At 38.4% G+C, this 23,146-nt stretch overlaps 1 protein-coding gene across 5 annotated transcripts in view; it reads left to right on the forward strand.

Moving 5' to 3' along the window:
* Positions 1–23,146, forward strand: part of tenm3 (teneurin transmembrane protein 3) — a 454,093-nt gene that overhangs the window by 52,081 nt on the left and 378,866 nt on the right. For all 5 annotated transcript variants that reach the window (XM_084378327.1, XM_084378328.1, XM_084378329.1 and 2 more), the window contains exon 2: positions 7,900–7,977. The gene's annotated coding sequence lies outside the window, so the exon portion shown is untranslated. The remainder of the gene's footprint in view (positions 1–7,899; positions 7,978–23,146) is intronic.

Consider the following 23,146-nt stretch of genomic DNA (forward strand, 5'->3'; position numbering starts at 1 on the left):
AAAGATCAAATCTGGAAATGTACACAGAAAGGAAAACTTGACTTGGATGGATTGTTGTGAATCCTACCTTCTATATAAAACCTAAACTGTCCAGTTACAGAAGACATTGAAGAACAAGAAAATATGCTGTTTGAAACATAAATAAAGTCATAAATCTACTTTGCATTGTGGAAAAATCCTCTGATCAGCAGGTACTATAGAAAGATGGGCAGATGGATGGATGGATAGATAGTTGGAAGATGAAGAGGAAGACAAAGTGGGAGGGGGTGTGGAAGCAATTCCTTCCACACCTCTCAGTCATAAATATGGAAAAGGAACAGTGCGGCTCAGCCAACCCTCCTACGAGCAGAATGTTATTCTGCTTCCTTGGCAGAGTGAAAAAGCCTCGAGCTAAGACAGATACAGAACACAGATAAACAGATAAATGAATTTAGTGACAAAGATGTATAGGAAAATAAATGTATAAATAATTGAGATGGATAAACTGACACATGGAGATTTTCTTGGTTGTCACTTCAAGATAAGATCATTTAGATAGAACTTTTTTGCAGTGCAGTGCAAAGTATATGAAATAAATATAAAAAATTAATTACCATTAAGCTGAAAATCTGAAATCTAGGCGAGTCAATGTTAGAACGTAAAAAGGTTAACAGTAAGCATTTTAAAAATATAGAAACAGTTTAAAATCCAAAATATGCACAATACCAAAAGCAGGTTGACAGTATGAAATAATAGATGAGTAGTGGCACATAGCTCTGAATATACAATGTACAATTCATAGTTCAGGTAAGTATACGTGATAAATTCAAAATGTTCAACAGTTATGTCCATGGTATTGGACATTATGTATCACAGGATCTCATAAATCAGAGGGAGATTAAAACCAGACGAGATTAATTGAAAGCTGGAGTCAATTCAGTACGTCACACCTCTACCACTTGTATACCTCATGTCGAGAGATGGACAGCAAAGTTTAACTGCCGCAGAACTGCGGATTATCCTCCTCTCTAACACCACTACCAAAGAGTCAAGCTCCACCCCCAGGGACAGAACCAGTCTGCCTAATAGCCGAGCACACAGCAGCAAAGACAATAGGCTACCACAGACTGGTAGAACATCCTCAGCCGAACCAGGCTGAGGATGTTCTACCAGTTGTTCTACCTGTTGACATAGATGGACCAAAAGCTCTGCAGAAAGTAGAGTCAGCTCTGGCCCCTAGACCAGACTCAGTATTCTTTGCCCAGTCCAGAGTTGTGACTGTACCCCCAAAAACTTGTAATCCTGCACAGTTTCCCCATCTACTGGATAGAAATAGGTATAGGGGGTGTTTTCCACTATCACCTCCTTTACCAGTGATAAACTATAAGTGATTCTGCCCACACCACTTAGAAAAGGAGTGCACCACACCCTTGCTCAACTTTCTTCCCCTCACCGATGCAGCCCACTATTGCATCGTCATCAGAGAACTTCTGCCGATCGCAGGACTCAGACTTCTGTCTGAAGTCCAAGATGTAGAGGGTGAACAGAAAGGGTGACAGCTATGCCCAGTTACCAGTTAATGAAGGGAGAGGGGTTCCTTGGTGTTCTGCTTTTTTTAGCTGGCAATTCCACCAATCATTGATGAACCAGGCTGGAAAAAGTTGTGGATCTGATGTCAAGGGCAGTCTTTGCTGTGCAGGTCCGTGCAGAGACCTTCAGAGGCGCAGGTGCTCAAAGTTAAAAGAGGCACATGGACTTGGAGATGAAACGATGAATTGATCAAAAGAAAATTAATTGAGAACTAGTTTAACAGAAGTTATTTTTCAAACAAAAATATAAAACATTTGATGGCTCCAGCTTCATTTTTTTGTTTCTCTTTACAAGGCATCTCTGCACTGCTGAATGAAATTTCATGATAAATACAAGAAATTATGATAAACATAAAAACAATAAAAGATACACACAGTTAGCACTCTGGAAGGTGCAAAGTGAACTACTGATGACACAATGATCAACCTTAAGCAGCTTTATATTAAAATTCTAAAAATTAGCAAAAGCTGTTTGATAATGCATGCTTTTAGATTCTGGAACATGCCCAGTGAGCAAAAAGTGGTCTAGATCACATCTTTTAGACGTCATTTAAGGACATCCAAGACGTCTAAAAGACGTCCTCAGGGGAGCCAGAATGAACGTTTTTTATACGTATTTTCTCGACGTTGTATAGACGTTTATATGTTGTTTATCGACTAATTCTGGCTGTCAGTGGATGTCTAGATTATGGCCTGACTATTGGCATGGCCAGGCCATGATCTGGACGTCCATTGACAGCCAGAATTAGTCGATAAATGACGTTGAGAAAAGACGTCCAGTCAGGCCATAATCTAGACATCCAATGGCATCCAGAATTAGTTGAGAATAGACATTCATACTGGCTATGATCTGGACGTCCACTGACAGCCAGAATTAGTCGATAAGCGATATATAAACGTCTATACAACGTCCAGAAAAGACGTATAAAAAACTTTCATTCTGGCTCCTCAGAGGACGTCTTATAGACGTCTTGGATGTCCATAAATGATGTCTAAAATACGTGATCTAGACCACTCTTTGCTCACTGGGTGCATGGCCTATTTTTCTCAAACATAATGCTTTCTACTATTAGACTAATTAAAAGGGAATTGCAAAGAATATTATTCTGCTATCCAAACTAGCAAAACAACAGGAGAACTATTTCCTACAATTAAGCAACAATTTAACAGAAATCAGTTTCCCACAGGATTTCGTGAGACTATGGGGGTGGACCTTGGACCCTCTAGCGAGGTCGGGGGGCATGCTGCCCAGGAAGAAAAGCTTGCACATTTTAACGTTAAAGGCAATCTGGTGCACTTTGAGATAAAAAATTAAGAGGCTATAAATAACATGACAATATATGTGAAATTGTGGAGAATAAAAAATGTAGAAAATAATCAAATATAACGCTGAGCTTGGCTCTGTTGCCTGGTGATTAATCAAGTCCTCACAATTTACTCTCCTACACAGCTCTGGCTATACATGTTAGCACAAACCTATGACGTATAGTCAGTAGTCAATCTATTGCTTTTAATCTTGTAGTAATAAGTCCTGACTTGTAACTAAATGTTGACTGAGAGAACAGATAATCATCTTGTTTTAAGATGATGAGTGCCCGAGTGGTGTGTCGTTAACTGCATATTGTCTGGTCTGTGTGGTCCAGGTTGCTGCTGGAAAATGTGACAATTGCATGTGAACACATGTACACATGCAATGTGGTTATCTCTCCGAGCTGTGGTTCATTAACACGCTGCCCATTGGCATGACAAATAACGTCAGTCTCAGTACTTCAGTCTCACGTTTTTCAGGCACAAGAATCACAGAACAGCGCTGGAAGTGGCTGGTAAATAAAACACAGAGGGATAGAGTCAATGTACTGCCCAGCTAGGTTAATAAGACAGACGAACAGAGAGATTGACTACAAGTTTTTGTTAGACCACAAGTTTAAATGACAGCTGTCCCTCTAAAAAGTCTTTATTATGTTTTTTTTACTTCCATGACCAGAAGATACAGCAAGTTCTACGTCACTGAAGTTGTTGACACAGCTTCGACACAAGGGGGAGGTAGGGTAGTTTGCGAGGCCTCGCACTAGAGTATGTCTGTGTGTGTGTTGGAGAGAGAGAGCGCGTTTATGCGTACAGAATAGACTGACTGAGAGTGAAAGACGCTTTGCTGAATCAAGGACACGAAACGTTGGAGACCTTCAGTGCTATTATGAGAGGTGAAAAACACTTTTAATCAATATGAGAGCATGGCACAGCAATTTAGAATATGGCGGGCCGCCAGAGTCTCATTAACTTATGGGAAACACTGAGAACTACAACTACTACTACTATTACAAAAAAAATGCCCTTACTTAATATGTCCATATACCTTATGGACGTGCCTGTTGCTGTGTAGTGTTTTAATGGTGCAGGTTGGGGTTAGGGTTAGAGAAAACTCTGTTTACCTACCTTCTCTCTCCTTCACTCCTTCAATGAGGGTAAGGGAAAATTATTTTCATTGATCATTATCAAAGGCAAGCTCCATGTAGACTGATAGGGCTAGCAGTGGCAGTGTTAGAAGCAATGCTGTCTGTGCGGACACATACATGTGCGAGCTGCAGCAGTTCAGCAACGCAGCCAGCAATGCACTATTTGGACCAGCCGTAAGAGGTAAGATGTGGTTAGAGAGAGACCAGTAGGGGAGCTGGGGTTCCAGGGAATATCAGCTAGACAGAAAGGTGCTTCTGTTTGGCTTTATTTTCTTTATAAACCTGGCTTTGTATCTGGACACATTGTCAACAAAAACTGTTTCTACAAATTTTGAACTTTTACACTTTTTTCTAAAACAAAATGGACAAAATATAAAAAATATAATGTGTATAGACAGGAAAAGCTTGACTTTCTTGTCATGGAGCACTGAACTGATAGATAGCTGAGTAGCAATGTATGAAAAAATGTATCCTTACTTAATAACAGATGGACTCTGTTTTTGGCTGCTGTGTAGGCGAGCTGTAAGGTGATGCAGTTGTCATATGTTAAGGAGGTGGAGAGGTGACAGGGTGACGTGTCTCATCACTGCACACTGCCAACCAAATGCTCTTTGGCCCTCCTCCCCACTCCTCTGTCATTTTCCTTTTCAATAAATCTCCATAATTCTATTATTTCTTTTAAAATCTCTGTGACTAAGGTTAGTGACAAAATGGTTGACAAATGTTTTTTTAAAAATAAGGTAATAATTGGTAGTAATATTCATTAAAGCTAATCAATTTACAATGTTAAAAGAAAAACAAAAACCATCAGAAATACTGTGATATATACGATTAATCAATTTTCTAAATATTTAACATAAAAAAGTATACCTTCATATTTACAATTTTAAAACCAACTTCTTGTTTTATCACTGTAGGTTTGTATGCTATGTGTAGTACTGTTAATAGATCCAACATGAGCTGTATAACAGACATGTGTGAGTGTGAATGCATTTGCTTGTGTGTACATGTGACTCCTTAGACAGACTGAGAATCTGGTCCTGGATGTTTTCCAACCTTTTGCCACTGTGCTGGGACAGTGTTTAATGCTCTCTTGGACATGTCATCTGTAAGATTGGTGTCTTCATCTATATGTTGCTGTGTGTTGCAGTAAAGTTTATATCGACTCACATCATGAAAGGTCTGTGAATGACAGAAGTGCAATACTCTGATATTTCTAGTATGAAAAAGAAATGCCTTTTGTCTTCTCTCCTCCAGTTGTAAAATAATGATACAAAAAAAAAGATATGCATGCACATATATATCAACTTTGCAAATGAATAACTGTGTATCCTCCTTGATTTAATCACATGCTGTGTGTAAGTTTTTTGCTGGATTTCATCTTGTAAGCTGTTGGCATGCTGTTGGTCTTTTGCACAGCACTGCTAGGGGAAAACATGGCATGTACTTTTTTTTTTTTTTTAAGACACTTAGAACACTTGGAAGTTGAAATAGTAATGTTTACAATGTGTTGGCAGATATTCAAAACTGAAATTATAGTAAAATATCAGATTGCATCCTATTATGCCAACACATCCACATGCCTAAACAACTGAGTTGGTCAAATGTCAGTCACTTTCAAAACGACATATATCACCATTCCCAAAGCAAATGGACCAACATTATGTATGTAACTGCAGTTACATTATGTATGTGATGTTACTTAACTAAGTTAGTGTATTAAAATAACTCATGCTTGACTTTTTGCTTTCACACTGGACATGAACAGCTGTATTACACATCAGTGCTCATTACTCAGAAGCATATTATGCACATGCAACACCCATGGGTGCGAAGCACTCGGGTGGGGAGGTCGAGTGTGATGTTAATTTTTTTAACAACTTGAAGTCTCAAATCTTCAAACTAAACATTACTAGCATATTTACAAGTTTGTAAGGATCTTAAGTTAGTCATCGTTTATTTTGTTTTTGTTCGTTGCAAAATCCCACCTGACACAAAAGTATTATCTGTAAACTCAAATCAGTCACACATCTAAAGAACACTATTGACACACATCGCTTTCAATTGACCGATGGTGCCCTGCTGCTAATGGGCTTTGTGGCTTTTGTGAATGAGTTTGCTTTTCCATGTGAAGAGTGGTTATGGAGTAAATAGTTGTTTATTCAACGTCATGTCGTAGATTCAGCTGTTGACATGAATTAGTGAGTAAATATGAATCCCTCTGTGCACTCTAAAAGCTCTTCTACTGATTAGTGAGTGAGTAGGAAGAGATATAGAAGAGAGGAGGCCTTGGGGTGGAGAGACAGCGATTTGTTTATCAAACACTTTCCTCCCTCAAATCTGATTAACTCAATGTCACATTGAAGAGTTGGACCTCTCTAGTCTCTCCCTCTCTTTGTGTGTGTGAGTGTATTTATGTGTGTTTTCCACATGCAGGCATTTTGCTTCTGAGTTTGTATTTGATCACTGTAAAGATATTACTCGCTCTCACTCTGGTTTTTGTTCTCTTTTTTTATTTGTTTGTTTTCTGTTTGTTTGTCTTGCAATCATTACATTAATACTTCTGCCATAATGGTGCTTTACCCTGCTGTGACAAAAATTTCGTAGAGGACACAATCTTCTATTTAACCTTGACATAAAGTGCTCTCAGACTCAAACATTATAGAAATTCATGAAAAAATTAAATATTCATACATATTCATTAGTGATGTTATAAAAAGGAAACTGGACACAGACCACTTCTGAATGCAGGAATATTTCTTTATTTTTCAGAACGTTTCATCCTTCTTTTCTCCTCTTTTGTAAGTTCACATTTCCTCATCCTTCACCCATTGTTCTGATTTTAATGTGTATATTATTGCTACACCTGACACAGAATTGTGTAAGTCAAATAGGATTAAGCTGTTCAGTTTTGAGATTCGACTGTTTGTTTCTTTTGTTTCCATGTAGACAATAACAGCCTACATGAGTAAGACTCACATTTTAAAACTTTTCTTCATGATCTGTGACATGAAAATATCACATTTCCACACTGTCAGAGAAAGAATTATTACATTACATTATCTATAGGGAACAGAGAGTGAAGGTAGAATAATGCAGCGACATAAGGACAATTGCAAAAGAAATCATATCTTTTAATTAAACCATCTGTAAATAATGTTAATTACAGTCTAATTTCCCAATACTGGGAAATAACATGCCTAAAAACTATAATCATGTAAATGTAATTCCTGATTATGCTATGAACTGCAAACAAAGACACACACTTTGCTTTTACCACAGTAGTGATGTGCGGCTGACACTTGGCGCTAAATCCATATAAACCACATATAACAATCTGTGGATTGCGCGGTCCAGGTCGTAAAAATTAACATTGTGATTAAAGCTGATGGGTTGCAGGTGGGTTAAATAATATTTCCTTATATAAACAATTATAAAAGTACATCTTCTGATATTGTGCACATTTATGCACAAGGCACAGCAGCTTCTGCAGAGGCACTGGATCGGTCTAGATCTAATGTCAATTAATGTCGCCGGCTGAACCAAAGCAAGCTGCGCCTGCGGTTGTTCTATTCCAGCGCACCATGCAGTGTCTCTCCTACCTAGGATCAGTCTCGATGGATGGCAGTACCACTGTCTGCAGAGTGTATCTGTAAAAGTCTGGCCGTTCCTTCTCAGTTATTTGGAATATGATTTGATTTACATGAAATGTTGTTGTATCAGTGCAGGAAAGTAACAGTTTGCATTTATCTTCAGTCATTAAAAGCACACAGAAGAGCATACAGGAAGGTGGTCAATGCCATTTTTAGGCTGATGCTTGCATTCAGGCCTGTTCAGCTAGCGTTTGTGAGTTCATACATTTCCTTTTCTTTCCATAGATTTGGAAGCGTAGGAGGGAATGACACAACTTGGCAGCAGACCAGTGCCATTCAACTGCTAGACCAATCAACAAGTTGGTAGGTTCCACTCAAACCCTCTCACTGTCTCTCCTTCTGTGTCTTTTGTGTTTTTAACTGGATCACTGCTTAGCATTGTCTGCCTGCTTCTCAGTTATCCCCTCTTCAATATATTTCACTGTCTGTCGTATTCACTTTTGTCAAGATTGTTCTTTCTGCCTCTCTCTAAATCTCCAGTTAAAGAGTGAGAAGATTAGTGGCAATTTTCCTTGATTATGCTATTCTTCTCGCAGTCGGCAAGAAAGAAAGAAAAAATTTGCTCTGCAATTTGAACACGTGCAGGAAACAAGTGATTGCGATCAATAAAAAACAAGCAAGGGAAAAAAAAGGAAAATAAATGAACAAGCAAAGGAATGAATTGCCAATTTCTGTTCTTGTCAAGTGTTTTTGGAAAGCAGCTCTTCAGGAAAAGCTGTTTCCGCTGAAGGACTCCGACAGCAGTGTGTGTGCATGCGTGTGTGTGTGTGTGTGTGTGTGTGTGTACGTGTGTGTGTGTGTGTGTGTGTGTGTGTGTGTGTGTGTGTGCATGCGTGCATGTGTATCTATATGTGTGTGTGTGTGTGTGTGTGTGTGTGTGTGTGTGTGTGTGTGTGTGTGTGTGTACGTGTGTGTGTGTGTCGGTCGGGAGGTGATTGCTCAGCATTCAGCAGGGCCTGATTATCAAACCTTTCTTTTTATTTCCACAGTGGTAAATGTGGGATTAAATCAGTGCCTTTTCATGATGTCGGACCATGTATGATATTGTGTCTGCTAAAAGTTGGATATGGAATAAGGAAAAGCTGCCCCATCTACATTGAAACCACTCAGTGCTGTATTCCACCCAGCCCTAAGATTTATAAATTGTGATCCCTATAGCACCCACCATCGCATCCCCTATCAAAAGGTAGACTGGCCATCTTTGGCTGTGAGACGGGACCAGTATTGGTTTTTATTCATCTATAATGTCAGTCTAAATCAATCCACATTCATTCATCAGAACTGAATGAGGTAACACATTATCTCATGTTCTCAAATCTTGTTTTATTTGATTTTAATCTGTATCTACTCCAATAACATATTTATTCTGTATTTAAAATTTTAGGGATGATTCATTGTTGGCAGTTATTTAACTTTTTTCTTCAACATCTCGACACTATTGTAAATGAGGATACATCCTCAATGGTTTTTTGAGGTAAAATAATAAAATTGAAAGTACCATGGTCAGTACGGTTCCAGGTGTAGCCTGGATCAGGCTCCTCTTGCTACGGGCTTTTGGCAGTACTAAGAATGTAAAATAAGATAGACATGGGCATCCATCATTAATAACTCTGTTTGAAATTGCAATACTGCTGTCATATTTTAACAGTACATTGTTTCATTGTTGTGGTGCATTCTAAATATAGTGTCATGGTATTCACAAGTCAAACTGAGCTAGTCAGAGTGACCCTATTGCTCTGTGCTAGTAAAAATGATAAGCTATATACATTTTCAATTGATATATGGGAAATTTTGAACTTGCGTCACAGCTAGGGCTTTCACAATTTAAATTTCAATTACTTACCGGTAGCCTGCAGCTGCACTTACACACACTTATCCTAATGACTGACTGATATGAAGGTAACTCGGACAGCATCAGAGATGTTGAAGAGATTCTTCATCGATTTCTTTGAGAACACTTGGGACAGGTTTGAGAAACAAAACTTTGTAACAAACTGAAATTCCTTTGTTTTTATTTACATCTTGTGCAAATTATGTGTGTGGGTCTTTGGCAATATGTTGGTTGCTTTATATGTAAAAACAAACATGAAATGGAGGAACAATCCATTTTAGACAATGCTATTCTACAGTATAACTGAAGGGGAGCAGAGGAGAGGAGCAGAGACTGAACAGTCTGACTTCAGCTGTAACACTGACAACTGTAGTCAGATTTGGGGGATCAGACTGACATCCATTCTTACTCTTACTCAAGAAATCACTAGAATGCAGGAAATTAAGTGTTTTTCCTTCTCGGTAGCAGTATTAGGAGTAAAATTTTGTACAATAACATGCACTCTGAAAATATGATAATATTCTTAGTAAGGCAATATTGCATAATAGGTACTTGCACCTTATTCAGCTTTCGTCCTCATGAACCACAATGGCTGCAGAGTGAAGTGAATTTTAAGCAGTGTGTCTGAAAAGAAAGAACACTCGCAAGGAAACAGCTTTCATGAGACATTTATTCCTACTAGTAACAAATATTGTTACTGTAACATTGGTCAATACAGTGAAAAACTAACCACCAAAGATTTTTTTGAAGAGTGATGTTATCTTTGCTTGTAGGCCTTGTCAACATTAACTTGACTTTCAATTTATGTATGTAAACTTGACTTATTGGGGAAGTTGGGAGTCTACAAACTAGATGAGTTCCTGCAAATAATGTGAATGGTTTAGACAAGTCATAACCTTAATATGGTTACTCATAGTAATCTAAATATTAGTGTACTTGCTTGGGGCAAGACAAGCTACAAGTTAAAACATTTACTAAACATTATATTGATTTTATGTCACAAGGGAAAAAGTCTGCAAATACTCTCAACCAGTAATCTTCTCAGTTCAGGTCTAATCTTGGACATGTATTTGTCATTGCACGGTACATATCTATGGCTTGGCTTGGTTCCAGCATCATGAATAATCTTCTATACATGTGTCACAATTGCACTTGCCAATTCTAGTTTTACTGACTAAATTAGATTGGAGTTGGCACGGCCTGAAATTCACATCCTCCAGGCTCCAAATGACTTTGAGTCTCTAGTGGATGAATGGATAAGGGTCACTTTCTCTTCTGGCCTCTCACCATTTCAGACAATAATAACAGAAGTGTCATTTTATACAGCCTTGACTCTCTGGCTGTTGTTGTGAGCTATTTAAACAAAGCCAAATCCAACAAGCTCCAAACTGGCTGCCTGCTGTAACCAAAGCAAGGATGTCTACATTTTATCTAGCTCCCTTTCTTTTTTCTTGTCTGTCATTTCAGCTGAAACTCATTTGTATTTGCCGCCTCTCTCTATTTAAAGCCTATTATCGGATATTTGCCCCGATGAGGGGCTCAAGTGACTGTGTCACTGTCCACCATTTCTATGCTGCTTATGATGAAACTTTTAGGTATTTTTCAGAACACATACAAAAGTACATTACATATTGTGAAACGTCTGCATTCTTTTACTCGAGTAAACTCCATTTGCTTTCCTGCCATTTCTGGCATCATGTTTTCATGTTGTCTGTCCGTACATCTGTCTGTCCATACGTCACATTTTTGAACGGGATACCTCAAGAACATCTTGAAGGAATTTCCAAGTTCGGAATAAATGTTCAGTTGGACTCAAGGATGAACTGATAAGATTTTGATGGCAAAGGGTCAAAGGTCAAGGTCATTGTGACCATTCTCATTAAGGCAGTTTCGTAGAAATGCATTGAGGGAATTTTTTCAAATTTGTGTCCACTATGACTCAAAATGAACTGGTTAGATTTTGGTGGGAAAGGTTATGGTCACTGTGACCTCATGGCGTCCAATTCTTGTAAACTTGTCAGCTATGACTCAGGGACAAAACAAGAAACATAAGCTCACTAATACCAAACCCTAAACTACCCTAACAAAAAAAAAGGAAAATCAAATGTCTCTAACCTAAACTGATAAAAAAAAGTTTAAAAGTGAAACAACAAAAATATTTACAGTAAGAATGCAGCTCACTGTCTAAATCTACAGAAGCTGGTCTCACTGGATGCATTTAAAGTGATTCTAAATGATTTGGAGGAAAGGACATATGATTTGTTTGTATGTTGATGAATGTCCTGACTTGTCTTCATGACTTGTTATCTGTCTTACTTTAATTGTTATGTTTGTTTTATGTCTGCAACTGTGTATCTTTGCTGCTGCCTATCTTGGCTAGGACTCTTTTGAAAAAGAGATTTCTGATCTCAATGAGACTTCTTTTCTGGCGAGAGAAAGGTTTCATATCGGCCAATAAATTTGGCCAACCAATAAATCGGTCGGGCTCTAATTAAATAAGACTGGCCTTCCTAACACCATAGGGGGATACTGTGGCTCAGGAGGTAGAGCAGTTGTCCACCAATCAAAAGGTTGGTGATTCGATCCCCAGCCTCTGCAGTCGAAATGGAAGACACTGAACCCCACTGCTCCCAATTGCTGTTGCATTGGTGTATGAACAGTTGATGAGCAGGTGGAGCCTTGCATGAATGTGTATGTGAATAGGTGAATGCTGACATGTGTTGTAAAGTGCATTGAGTGACTGATTTCTCTCTTTTTCTAAACTAAGACAAGCTTAATTGCCTTGTAAACAAAATATAAAATATAAAATATTTAAAATATAAAATTCACCCAACCAGTCTTGGCTTGTCTTTCCTCAATCTGTCGAAATCTGCCTAAATTCACAGAGTAAGACGTGAAAATGTTCCGGCTCTACATGCTATTTTCACTCGCTGCTGATGTTGGACTCTCTCTCTCTCTCTCTCTCTCTCTCTCTGTCTAAAATTCTAATTTTCAAATTCAATACAAAGGGGCTTTATTGGCATGAAAGTTTATGTTGCCAAAGCATCTGTCAGTACAGTGTGTGTGTGTGTGTGTGTGTGTGTGTGCCTGCGTGTGTGTGTGTGTGTGTGTGTGTGTGTGTGTGTGTGTGTGTGTGTGTGTGTGTGTGTGTGCGTCGGTCATTCACTGTCTCTCTCTCCCTCTCTCTCAGTCTCTCTCTCTCTCCTCTGCCGCTTCATGTCTGTCCTGTCCCCGCCTGTCATGTATTGTCCCTGGTTCAGAGTCCTGGTGAGAGCGGCTATGTGTCTGCACAGTCACGTACACTTACTACTGTGGCTTTTCAATAGATATCATGTGAGTATAGTATGTTGTCTTTAAAGGGTCTATTACCCAATTGTGTACTGCAGAGACAACATGTGGTGGGGAAAATGTATGGGCAACCTTTAACTGGCTTAACTGCCAAAAAAAACAAACAAGAAGGGCTGTTTCTACAATTCGGTGCTAGTTAAGTAGGCCTACAACTGAGGGAATCCAAGCAGAAGCCTCAACATCACATTGAGTCTTTTAAAGTGTCTTTTGTGTTTAGTCCCTTTTAGGTAGAAACTGCTCAGGACAGTACTTGGCAAGAGTCACAGCAATGGCAAGAAATAAAATAAGACGTTTGAAGTCAGCCATCTCTTTTCTTTTTAGTTGATATTTTCCCCCATTTTACTTTTGAGCTGAGAGAGCGATGGGCTGTAGCACTGACTGGTTAGGCTGGATAGGACTGTTACTTGATGGAATTTAAGAGGGCCTCAACTGAACTGACAGAGTCTGCTTCACATGATTGAATAGTCAAGTCTTATACCGACCAGTTATGTCTCTAATGCTACAGATACATTTTCACCATTCTTGTATTGCTCAACTACATGACAAAATAGTGCAGTTTGGAGTTGTGTGCCTTGCTACTCCTACCTCCAGCGTCAAACCACTTTCAGAATCAACACATCCTCATTACTAAACGACTGAATAGGTTGATTGACACGTAACACCTTTCCCAAAAACAACATGACCATTGCAGCGTCACAGGGACAGGTGTACCAGACCTTGGTTGTTTGGTTTAGGCAAGAAAACTACTTGGTTAGGTTAAGGATGGCATCATGGTTTGGCTTAAAACAACTTCATTACTTATGTTACCTAAGCTACATACTGGGCTGGATGTAGGCATAGGCATTTTAGGCACATGGCTAGGCCTCTCACTGGGGTGCCCAGACAGAGGGAAAAGAACATCAACTGCCTATGTTGTTAACTGTAACATATATTTTAAAATATTCTCAAAGACATTTTTTTAAAGAAATCTCTGATCATAAAATGTATATAAATGTTTATGCATTTTTTTTTATTATTCACAACATTGGCCTCATTCATTCAGTCATTATCCATAATACACTTATCCTTTGCAGGGTCGTGAGGGGGCTGGAACTGGTCTGACATCACAGGTCTGACATAGAGACAACCAACCATTCACACTCATAATATTATACTAATAATATATACTAATATTATATAATTATAATATTATATAATTATATATTAGACTCATAATACTCACATATTCACACTTATGTGCAAAACTTATTTATTTGTTTATTTCGGGGCATGTCAGTTAGATCAATCATCATCACACATCATCTTAGTTTAAATCATACAATACACATGACCGAAAGGGAAAGCGGGAGAAGCAAAAGCTTATCTAGTCCCGCCCCTGTTACCCACAGAGTACATTAGTTTTCATCATATTGTTTTTCTTTTGACATTTTGACATAACTTGTTTCAACAGCTGGTAGAAATCAGAGCTTCAGTCTATCTCTAGACAGTCAAACAGACTACGTGTGTGTCTGCACGTGTCCATATTAGTCCGTCATGAGTGAACAACAGTCTCGACTTGTTGCCTGGCATTGTTTTTCTTTTTTTTTTTCTCCCATGCATTCTCAACACAGTGTCTGCTGATTCCTGCCTCTGACCTTTATCAAACTGTCTTCCTGGGTCATTCTGTAACGATTAATAGTCATATTTACATACTTCTTTTTGAAGACACTCATTTTTGCTGATTTTTTAACCTCTTCATCTAGACCATTCCACTGTCTGACACCCGTGACCTACATGGTAAAGGATTTTAATGTAGTTTGTACCTTTCTCTGCCTGAAAATCATATTCCCCTTTCAGATTGTGTCCCTCCTCTCTGTTTAGGAATAGTATTTGTAAGTTGCGAGGGAGGCTTTTATTGGCAGCCTTGTACATCATCTGTACTGTGCGGTAGTTTATTAAGTCATATAAATTGAGTATTTTTGATTTGATAAATAATTGATTTGTATGTTCCCTGTAATTGGCATAATGTAGAATTCTCAAAGCTCTTTTTTGGAGTATTAGCAGGGGATGTGTGTTGCCTTTATAAGTGTGTCCCCAAACCTCTGTACAGTATTGTAGGTGTGGAGAGACTAGTGCGCAATACAACAGATAAAGTGCTTTCTGATTTAGTAGTTGTTGTGCCTTCCAAAGTATGGACACACTCCTGGCCAGCTTACTTTTTAAATGTCTTATGTGTGGCTTCCAACTTAATATGTCATCGATAATCACTCCCAGCACTTTGTTCTCAGTAACCCTTTCAATATTCACTCCATTAACTTGAATGTTGATACTGTTCTTGTAGCCTTTTTCCCATACAGCATGTATTTAGTTTTCTCTAGATTTAGTGATAGTTTATTTATATTAAACCACTCATGAAGCTTGGCCATTTCATTATTGACTGTTTCCACTAATTGGTTCAAGTCATCCCCAGAACAGAAAATATTAGTATCATCTGCGAATAATATTAATTTCAGAATATTGGATACTTTGCATATGTCATTTATATATAGTATAAACAGTTTTGGACCCAGAACCGACCCCTGTGGGACCCCACAAACTATGTCCAAGCAAGTTGATGTGTTATCACCCATTGGGATCTCTTGTGTAGGTAGCTCTTGACCCATTCCAGTACTATACCTGTAATACCATATCTCTCCAGTTTAGCTATCAAAATATCATGGTTAATGGTGTCAAATGCTTTTTTCAGATCTATGAAAATTCCTATTGAATGTAGTTTTTGGTTAATAGCATCAGTAATGATTTCCACAGACTCAGTTAAAGCTAGAGCAGTCGAGTGGTTTCTTCTGAATCCATATTGGCTATCGTATGAAAACTGCATGTCTTTGGACTGTGGGAGGTAGACACAGTGCAACAACAACATGCAAACTCCACACAGAAAGGCCCTGCCCCAGCTGGGTATCAAACCCAGGACCTTCTTGGTTTTCAATGTCTGAAAAAGTATTTTATTGGTTTCACCTTATGGAAGGTATCTGGAAAGGAGAAAGCATGTAAATATAACTTTTTCAATTTAAATATCTTAATGGGAATAAGTACAGACACATTAAAATGAAATTAAATATAGGAAAATGTAAGATAGGGCTCTACTTTTCCTATACATGACTAACCAATTGCTCATAAATAACAAAATATAAATTGATAAACTAACCAATATACCTAACCAAATATAATAATAATGTGGTAGATGAGTAATTCTGTTTGTTTGCCAAATATTAAAATGTGCTTTTTGGAGGCATAGAATTCACCTAGTGTACTCTATTTAATCCAGCCCTGGTTACATAATGTACGTGACTTAACTTCACTATGTTGGTAAGTTATAACTCACTGTTGACGTTTGATTTCACACTGGACACGAACAGCAGTCATCCTGGGTGAAAGTCCTGTGATTTTTAGACCGAACCGTTCACACAGAGCTCCTCACTATGTGGACTTTGTCACTTTTTATAGTACTTCACCCCACTCCCTCTTTTGCAGCTGTAATGATTAGCACAGCAACTAGAGGTCCCTGCCAAACAAGAAACGGGTTGTTATAAGCTGCTTTCACAGTGGACCTATATGTTTGTTTTTATGATGAGGATGGGCTGGTCAGAATCACATATTCTCTTTCACCACTGCAAAAATATTCTCCATACTGACACGCTGGGAAGCAGTGACCTAGGCGGGGATATCAAGCTAAAAGCAGGTTGCTTTTTGATAACCACTGAATGTGTTGACTGAGGAATTGCTACATAATTATTATTGGTTTTAGAATGTTTTTATATATATACGTTGATGTGTTACTTTACACTGGTAAACTAGAGCATCTTTTGCTCAATGTTTTTAAAATGCATTTTACTAATAACCTCTTTTAGGCAGGTGTCTTAATTCAAATATGCTCTGCTGTCTTTCTTTTTTCTGCCTCTTTTATGTATTCTGTTCTCTGATTTTCAGTGTCCTCTTCTCAGTGATGACCCTCTTATTGTGTTCTACAATAATTTTGGCCCATTTTGTTTATTGTGTGTGCTGGACTCCAATTACTGTCACTGGAGAATGGTGATACTGTGTAGCATCTGTCTCTCCTTCTAACACAGTATAGCCAACTGTGTAATCTTCTCACAAGTATCCCATTTATTTATGGTGTTTATTTCAGCTATATAGAGGGAAGCTGCAGGACTCCGATGTTTTGGGTAAAATCTGATAGTGGACCATAAACAGATTTAGTTACAGTACTGAGCCATCAGACCTTTCCAACAGGTGTAAACTTGAGAGGAGACATATTTTCAGCTGACAGCTTGAGAAATCCTGCTTTACATTAATGCCATTACACATTTAATGCCTTCATTCCCAGCTATGTAAACCACTGAAATGGTCTTCCCAAAAAGACTGGAAGACAACTTCAGCACATTCAGAACACTTCTGCAAGACTTCTAATTAGAACCAAGAGAACTTAGCACATTGCTCCCATTTTTAAAGGATATATTTTCATCATAATATGAAAACTCAGTCATTATCTCCTCCCTCCATGCTGATGGAAATTCAGGTGAAGCTCGTAGTTCACAAAACATTTCTGGAGCTTCACAGCAAAACAGGGTTGCAGCATTCTCCTCAACAACTGAAGTAGCTGGGGACTTTAAAATTTAAACTAACAACTGAAAAAAGAAACATAAAGAGAATCCTCAATGTGCGGCCGAGCTCATGTACCCAATTCAGACAGGTTGCAGCTTTTAGCTTAGCAGGTACAGTGAAGAGCTCAGCTTGTAAAGGGGTGTAAATAATGTCTTTTCAAATCAATTTGTGATCTCGGAGCCTCCTGAGAGTCCGATTACACTGAATGAGCTGTGAGTAGCCATTTTATGTTTCTTTCTTCTTTTTCTTTAAATTCATCTTTTTTACGTTTTGAAACAAGTCCCCTGCTACTTCAGTTGTTTAGGGGAATGCTGCTTTTGCGCTGTGGTGGCTCTGTGGTCGATGCTGTAGCTGTCGCTGTCGTTGTAACTGTCACTGTCATTGCAGACACATTGCTGAAACTCTGTATTGTCGCCAAAACGGCCCAACCAATGTTTCCAGCTAAGTCGCTGGACATGCTGGCATGCAACATGAGAGCATGGTGAGGAGACGTGACTAACAGTGCAGCGCAATCACTCCGTCTGACTACCCGATGAAGACTGTGGATAGCACTCGTTTGCGTCAATGAGCTTTTATTTTGGTACTTCCGGTGACAGGCAGTGTGGATTTGCATATTAGCTAAATATTTAGTTTCACCTGTGACATTTAGATTTAACATTTAGATTTAGATTTAACATTTAGATTTAGAATTTGTATTTAGATTTAAAATTTGACATTGTATTTTTACAAGAGAACTAAATATCACAAAGTTCACAAATATTGCTGTAAATCTGGTCAAAAGTAACATAAAAAAATTAACATATGTTTTTTAAACGTGGTTTGTTGCTAAATGTGGCAAAAAGCTGCTGTTTATTTTAGCATGCGCAACTTTACAATCAGCGCCCCATATGCTGCAACTCTGTTTTGCTGTGAAGCTCCAGAAATGTTTAGTGGACTACGAAACTTCACCCAACCTTCCATTGGCCCTGTGTTGAGAAGATAATGACTATAACTGACTATAAATCTTTACATTTGCTTCCAGTTACCTACACAAAAGATGTTGATGTGCTGCTGCTTCTTTATAGTAAATCACTTGGTAATCTGGACCAAAGTAAATTCTTATCTCCTTGTTTTCTCTACTGTACTTTTATTTCCCTTGTTGCGTTTGGGGCAACTTAAATTTTTTCCTGAACTATAACTGTTTTTTTTTGTTTTTGTCATTTTATGCATTTCTTCACATCTAAATTGATGTTCATCTGCTTTTATTGCTTATTGTTTTTAAATGTCATTCTAATTCTTTTCTCAAAGTATGTAAAGCACTCCATGTGTGAAGTTTGCTATAATGTTAAAGCTACCTGGCTTGTATACATGTACAGTAATACTGATGTTCACCCCATGTGAGAAAGAGGTTATGTTTTTTATTTATTTATTCACAGCAGGATTAAATGTTATTTTTTTATTTTGTCTCAGAATTGATAGGTGTGCAGCCTAAACCTTCTCCTCATCTTCCATTTCACTCCTCCGTTCACTCCCTCCTGTGCTGATCATTTTATCCCTATTCTTTTTCCCTTGGTTGCAATCTGTCTGTGTTCACGGCAGCTGCCCCTCCTCTCCACGCCATCATAGATGTTCATACATAAAAGCTGTGTTAGCAGGATGTAGACAAACATGCATGCCACTAAATTATCTCTTGACGCATTAAGACACACTGACACAGAAAGGCAGACATGCACACAATGTACAATTGTTTCTTTGTGTCGTGGCTAGTTGAAAGCTGTTACCTGAACAGGAAGGGGGAGGTGGGGTGATAACAGGTGAAAAAAGGGAACAAAATGGTAAGGTGAGTGGAAGAGATGTTCTTGTGTATATATATATATATATATATATATATACACAAGAACATCTCTTTCATATCATCAGAAGTATCTTGGGCATAAAGTGTTAAAGACATTAAAAGGAGAGGGGCAGAGAGAGAAGGAGGAAAAGACAAAGATGAGAGAATGTTGAGATGAGTGGAAAAAGGAGAAACGGAAGATAGGGGACAGCAAAGAGAGTGAAGGATTTAGAAGAGGCGGGAACTTGGAATCAATGGACTCATTGTTAACAAGAGTTGACCTTCCCCCCTTCCCGCCTACATTAGACCTTCACCCCTCCCTTAGTCCCTCACTCCAACTGCTTAGGATATCTGTTTATGTGTTAGGTACTGTATCCAACAGCCACCTCGGGTTTCAGCGATTAGCGCTAAACAGATGTTTGTGGGAAGTACTGCCCTTAGGCAGTTCACTTTTAATGCTTTTCATGAAAAACTATCTGAATAACTGAAGCACGGTTGGACCAGAATGGTTGTCTTCATTCTGACCAAGTTTTAATCAAATTTCGAGAAAATCAGTCAAAGTAAATTCAAATTAACGTACGTATCCATTATGAGATAAAAGCTATTGATGCTATTTGATATGCAGAATAGGAGGGCACATTTGATGATGACATGAAAAGAGCCATTCAAAACTCAAATGTTGTTAAACCATGTGGAAGGAATGATGGATATATGGCTTCTGTTGGTTTCATAATTCAGTTAGGTTTACATTCTCGTCTCTCCACACTGATCTGATGTTTTCATCTGCTTCCATATTTCATTTCTTCCATGAAACAGAAGCTTCAGTGGAGTTCAGAGTATTGGAAATGTGTATGAAACAGGTGGATGGAAGTGCAATTTGTGCTTACATATTATGCATGAATAGCCCAGCACAGCCCAGTAACTGCTTTGGCATGGTTTGCAATATCAGTTGAAACAATAGACATCTCTGTATTGGTTTTCTAATTTCTGCTTTCCACAAAAGACAATCAAAAAATATGCCTGAAATAACAAAGTCATTACTTAGTAAAGATTTGCACCATACACGTTGATATTAGATAGAAAAAGAAAATACGCAATATTTTAAGATAGGTATTACATTAAAATGTGTTTTGATGAAATTTTTAATCGAGAAATATGCACTTTATTTTCATAATCCTAGCTCAGTGAATGTATGTGGTCTTTAGTTTGTTAGTTTTTACGAAAGATTATTGCAGGATTCGCCCCAAAAAATTGTGAGGCTGTTACGTGTTGCTATGGTGGTTGCTATAGACGCTGCTACGTTGCTATGGTAGTTGCTATAGACGCTGCCACGGCGGAAACCACGGCTTGCACGTTGTTTGTATCGTTTTTTGCTTTGTGTAGTTATCTGAGCTGTTCTATTATTTGTGTTCTTTTATGTAGTTTTCAATAAAAAAACGTTTTAAAAAAAAAGCGCCCCACAGATGACATATTTTTTCTTCTTGTGTTGATTTCCGATGGCTAGTGTAACACCAGACGTTAATTGCCATTGTTTCGCCAATTTTAAATTTATACATTTCAACCTTTACCTACCACTATGTGAGAGAGAAATGGGCACTTGGTCAATTTAAATATATATTTATAATTTAATCAGTACATTAAAAGTTTTGCGTCAGTCCTATGGGCGGACTGGAGGACCCGCTACCCGGAAGTATGCTCCTTACTGCCGAGTTAAATGATATCTAAACGTTTCTCAACCCAAAAACACCAATGAAAAACACTTTGGTGTAATAAGTTAATGATCAAGTGTGTGTGTGTGTGTGTGTGTGTGTGTGTGTGTGTGTGTGTGTGTGTGCACCCCCACACACACATGTACACACAAACCGTGGATAATGTATCTCATGGGTGGGCGGACTTGGCCTGTTCATCTCCTGTTTTAGCTAAAACATCATAAATAAACCGAGATCTTTACCTTTTCTTAAAACAGATCATCTACATGCACTATAATTAGTATTTCGGTTGTACCAGATATGATATATTGTGTGGATAAATCTTTTTGTGACCCTAATTAGAACCATACACCAAAAAAACTACAACTTCCGGTCCTGAGTTATAACAAGCCGCATAGCGCGGCTCAAGGGAATTGTAGATTTTAGGTATTACTGCTTTTCCTGGAATTGGAAGTTGTAAAAACTGAATTGAGAGTACAGTGGGGAGTTTAAGGGGATGCTAAACACATTTGTGCAATCAGATTTAAAATATGTAGTTGTTAAATGGGTGAAACTTTTAAAGATAATTTATGGTACCCACTTGATAGCCGAGGTCAAGAGCTCTTTATAACAGTTGGTCCCATATCTGTAGCCCTTTTTGTTGTTGAATTATAAGCTGTTAAACATGCACCCAGGTCAAGGCTCAAAGGTCAGTATTTCAAGCAGGAGACATGGAGAGCTGTCATACTGACAAATGTTACTCTCCAGGTCGAGATCTTCCCAACAATATGTTTGGTTTAGCTCTACAACAAAATTTGAATTTCCTCATGTCACGGACAAAAGCCATTGGAGGTAGAGTTTCAGAGAGGACTTATGAAATGTTTTGTTTGTCGACAGGCTTAGCTCTGAAGGTTACTTATTTTGGTCACTATTTCCACTAAAAAAGAAAAACAAACGAACAAAAATTTTCATTTCATATACTGGGCCCTCAAAGTCCTCTCTGAAACTTTACCTCCAATGGCTTTAGTCCGTGACATGAGGAAATTCAAGCCATGTTTTTTGTTCTCGCAGCCAGAAAGTTGACGGTCACGTGACATGGACGCAGGCAATAGAAAAGAATAGGCCAAAAATAAATTGTAGACATCTCACAATTTAAGAGGCATCATTGTGAAACTACTACATTTTGCCCTGTGGACCAACATAGCTATTACACATTTTCATGTGAGACTGGGTTGTTGGTTCAGATGTAGCAAACACAGCGTTAGCAACATGACTACTGTTAGCCAATCCCAATTTGACCTAGAAACCCTGATATCAGTGTTGCCCAGTTGTATTAATGAGTCTGCAGATCTTGTTCTCATTCACTGATCTAGTAGAAAGAATGCAGTTTGAACTGTCTCAAGTCCTGGTGGTAAGGGGAAACACATACAGTATCAGCAGGGGGCCAGACTTTGAACACCAGAGCGCTTTCCATCAAGTGAATGCCTTTCTCTCTCTCTCTCTCCCTCGCCAATTTAGCCTCCTCCATCAGTGGGGTTCTTTTTTCAGTTATTTCAGTTGTTCCACTGTTACCTGGGGATAGCAATCAAGGGACAATGCCTCTTCCTGTTTTGTTTTGCACAGTGGCATACATATACATGTGTACACACACACACACACACACATACATATATATAATTCAATTTAATTTCCATTACAGTAGTACAGTACAGTACAGTACAGTAGCAACACAAAAAGTCTTAAATGTGAACTTTTGAAACCTGCAGATAACCTATAATTGAACTGGGCACACTGGCCAACAGCGATCAATATGTGGAAAAGCCTGCGATGTGTCCATCTGTGTTAGTTTGTCCTTGAACTGGACACTGAACCCCCAACTTCTTCCAGTGGCGTTGCTTCTGGCTGGCCTTGTTCTCACCCTGACCCCCCACTTTCAAATTCATACATGGATTAGTGTTGCTTCTGTAGCAAAGGATAGAAGTCACTTTTCACACTTTCTCTTGCAGTTTAGCCTTTTAAACACTTTCTCTTTACATTTGTAATTTTCTCACTACTTCTATATTCAGTTGCTTCATGGTCTTCTGTGCTTGCTTGTTCACCTATAACTTATTTTACTGTCCATTTATTCACATAAATCTCAGTGTGTGTGTG

This window comes from Pagrus pagrus, assembly GCF_965226575.1.
Source record: "Pagrus pagrus genome assembly, chromosome: 2".
In the NCBI taxonomy this organism is placed as follows: Eukaryota; Metazoa; Chordata; class Actinopteri; order Spariformes; family Sparidae; genus Pagrus; species Pagrus pagrus.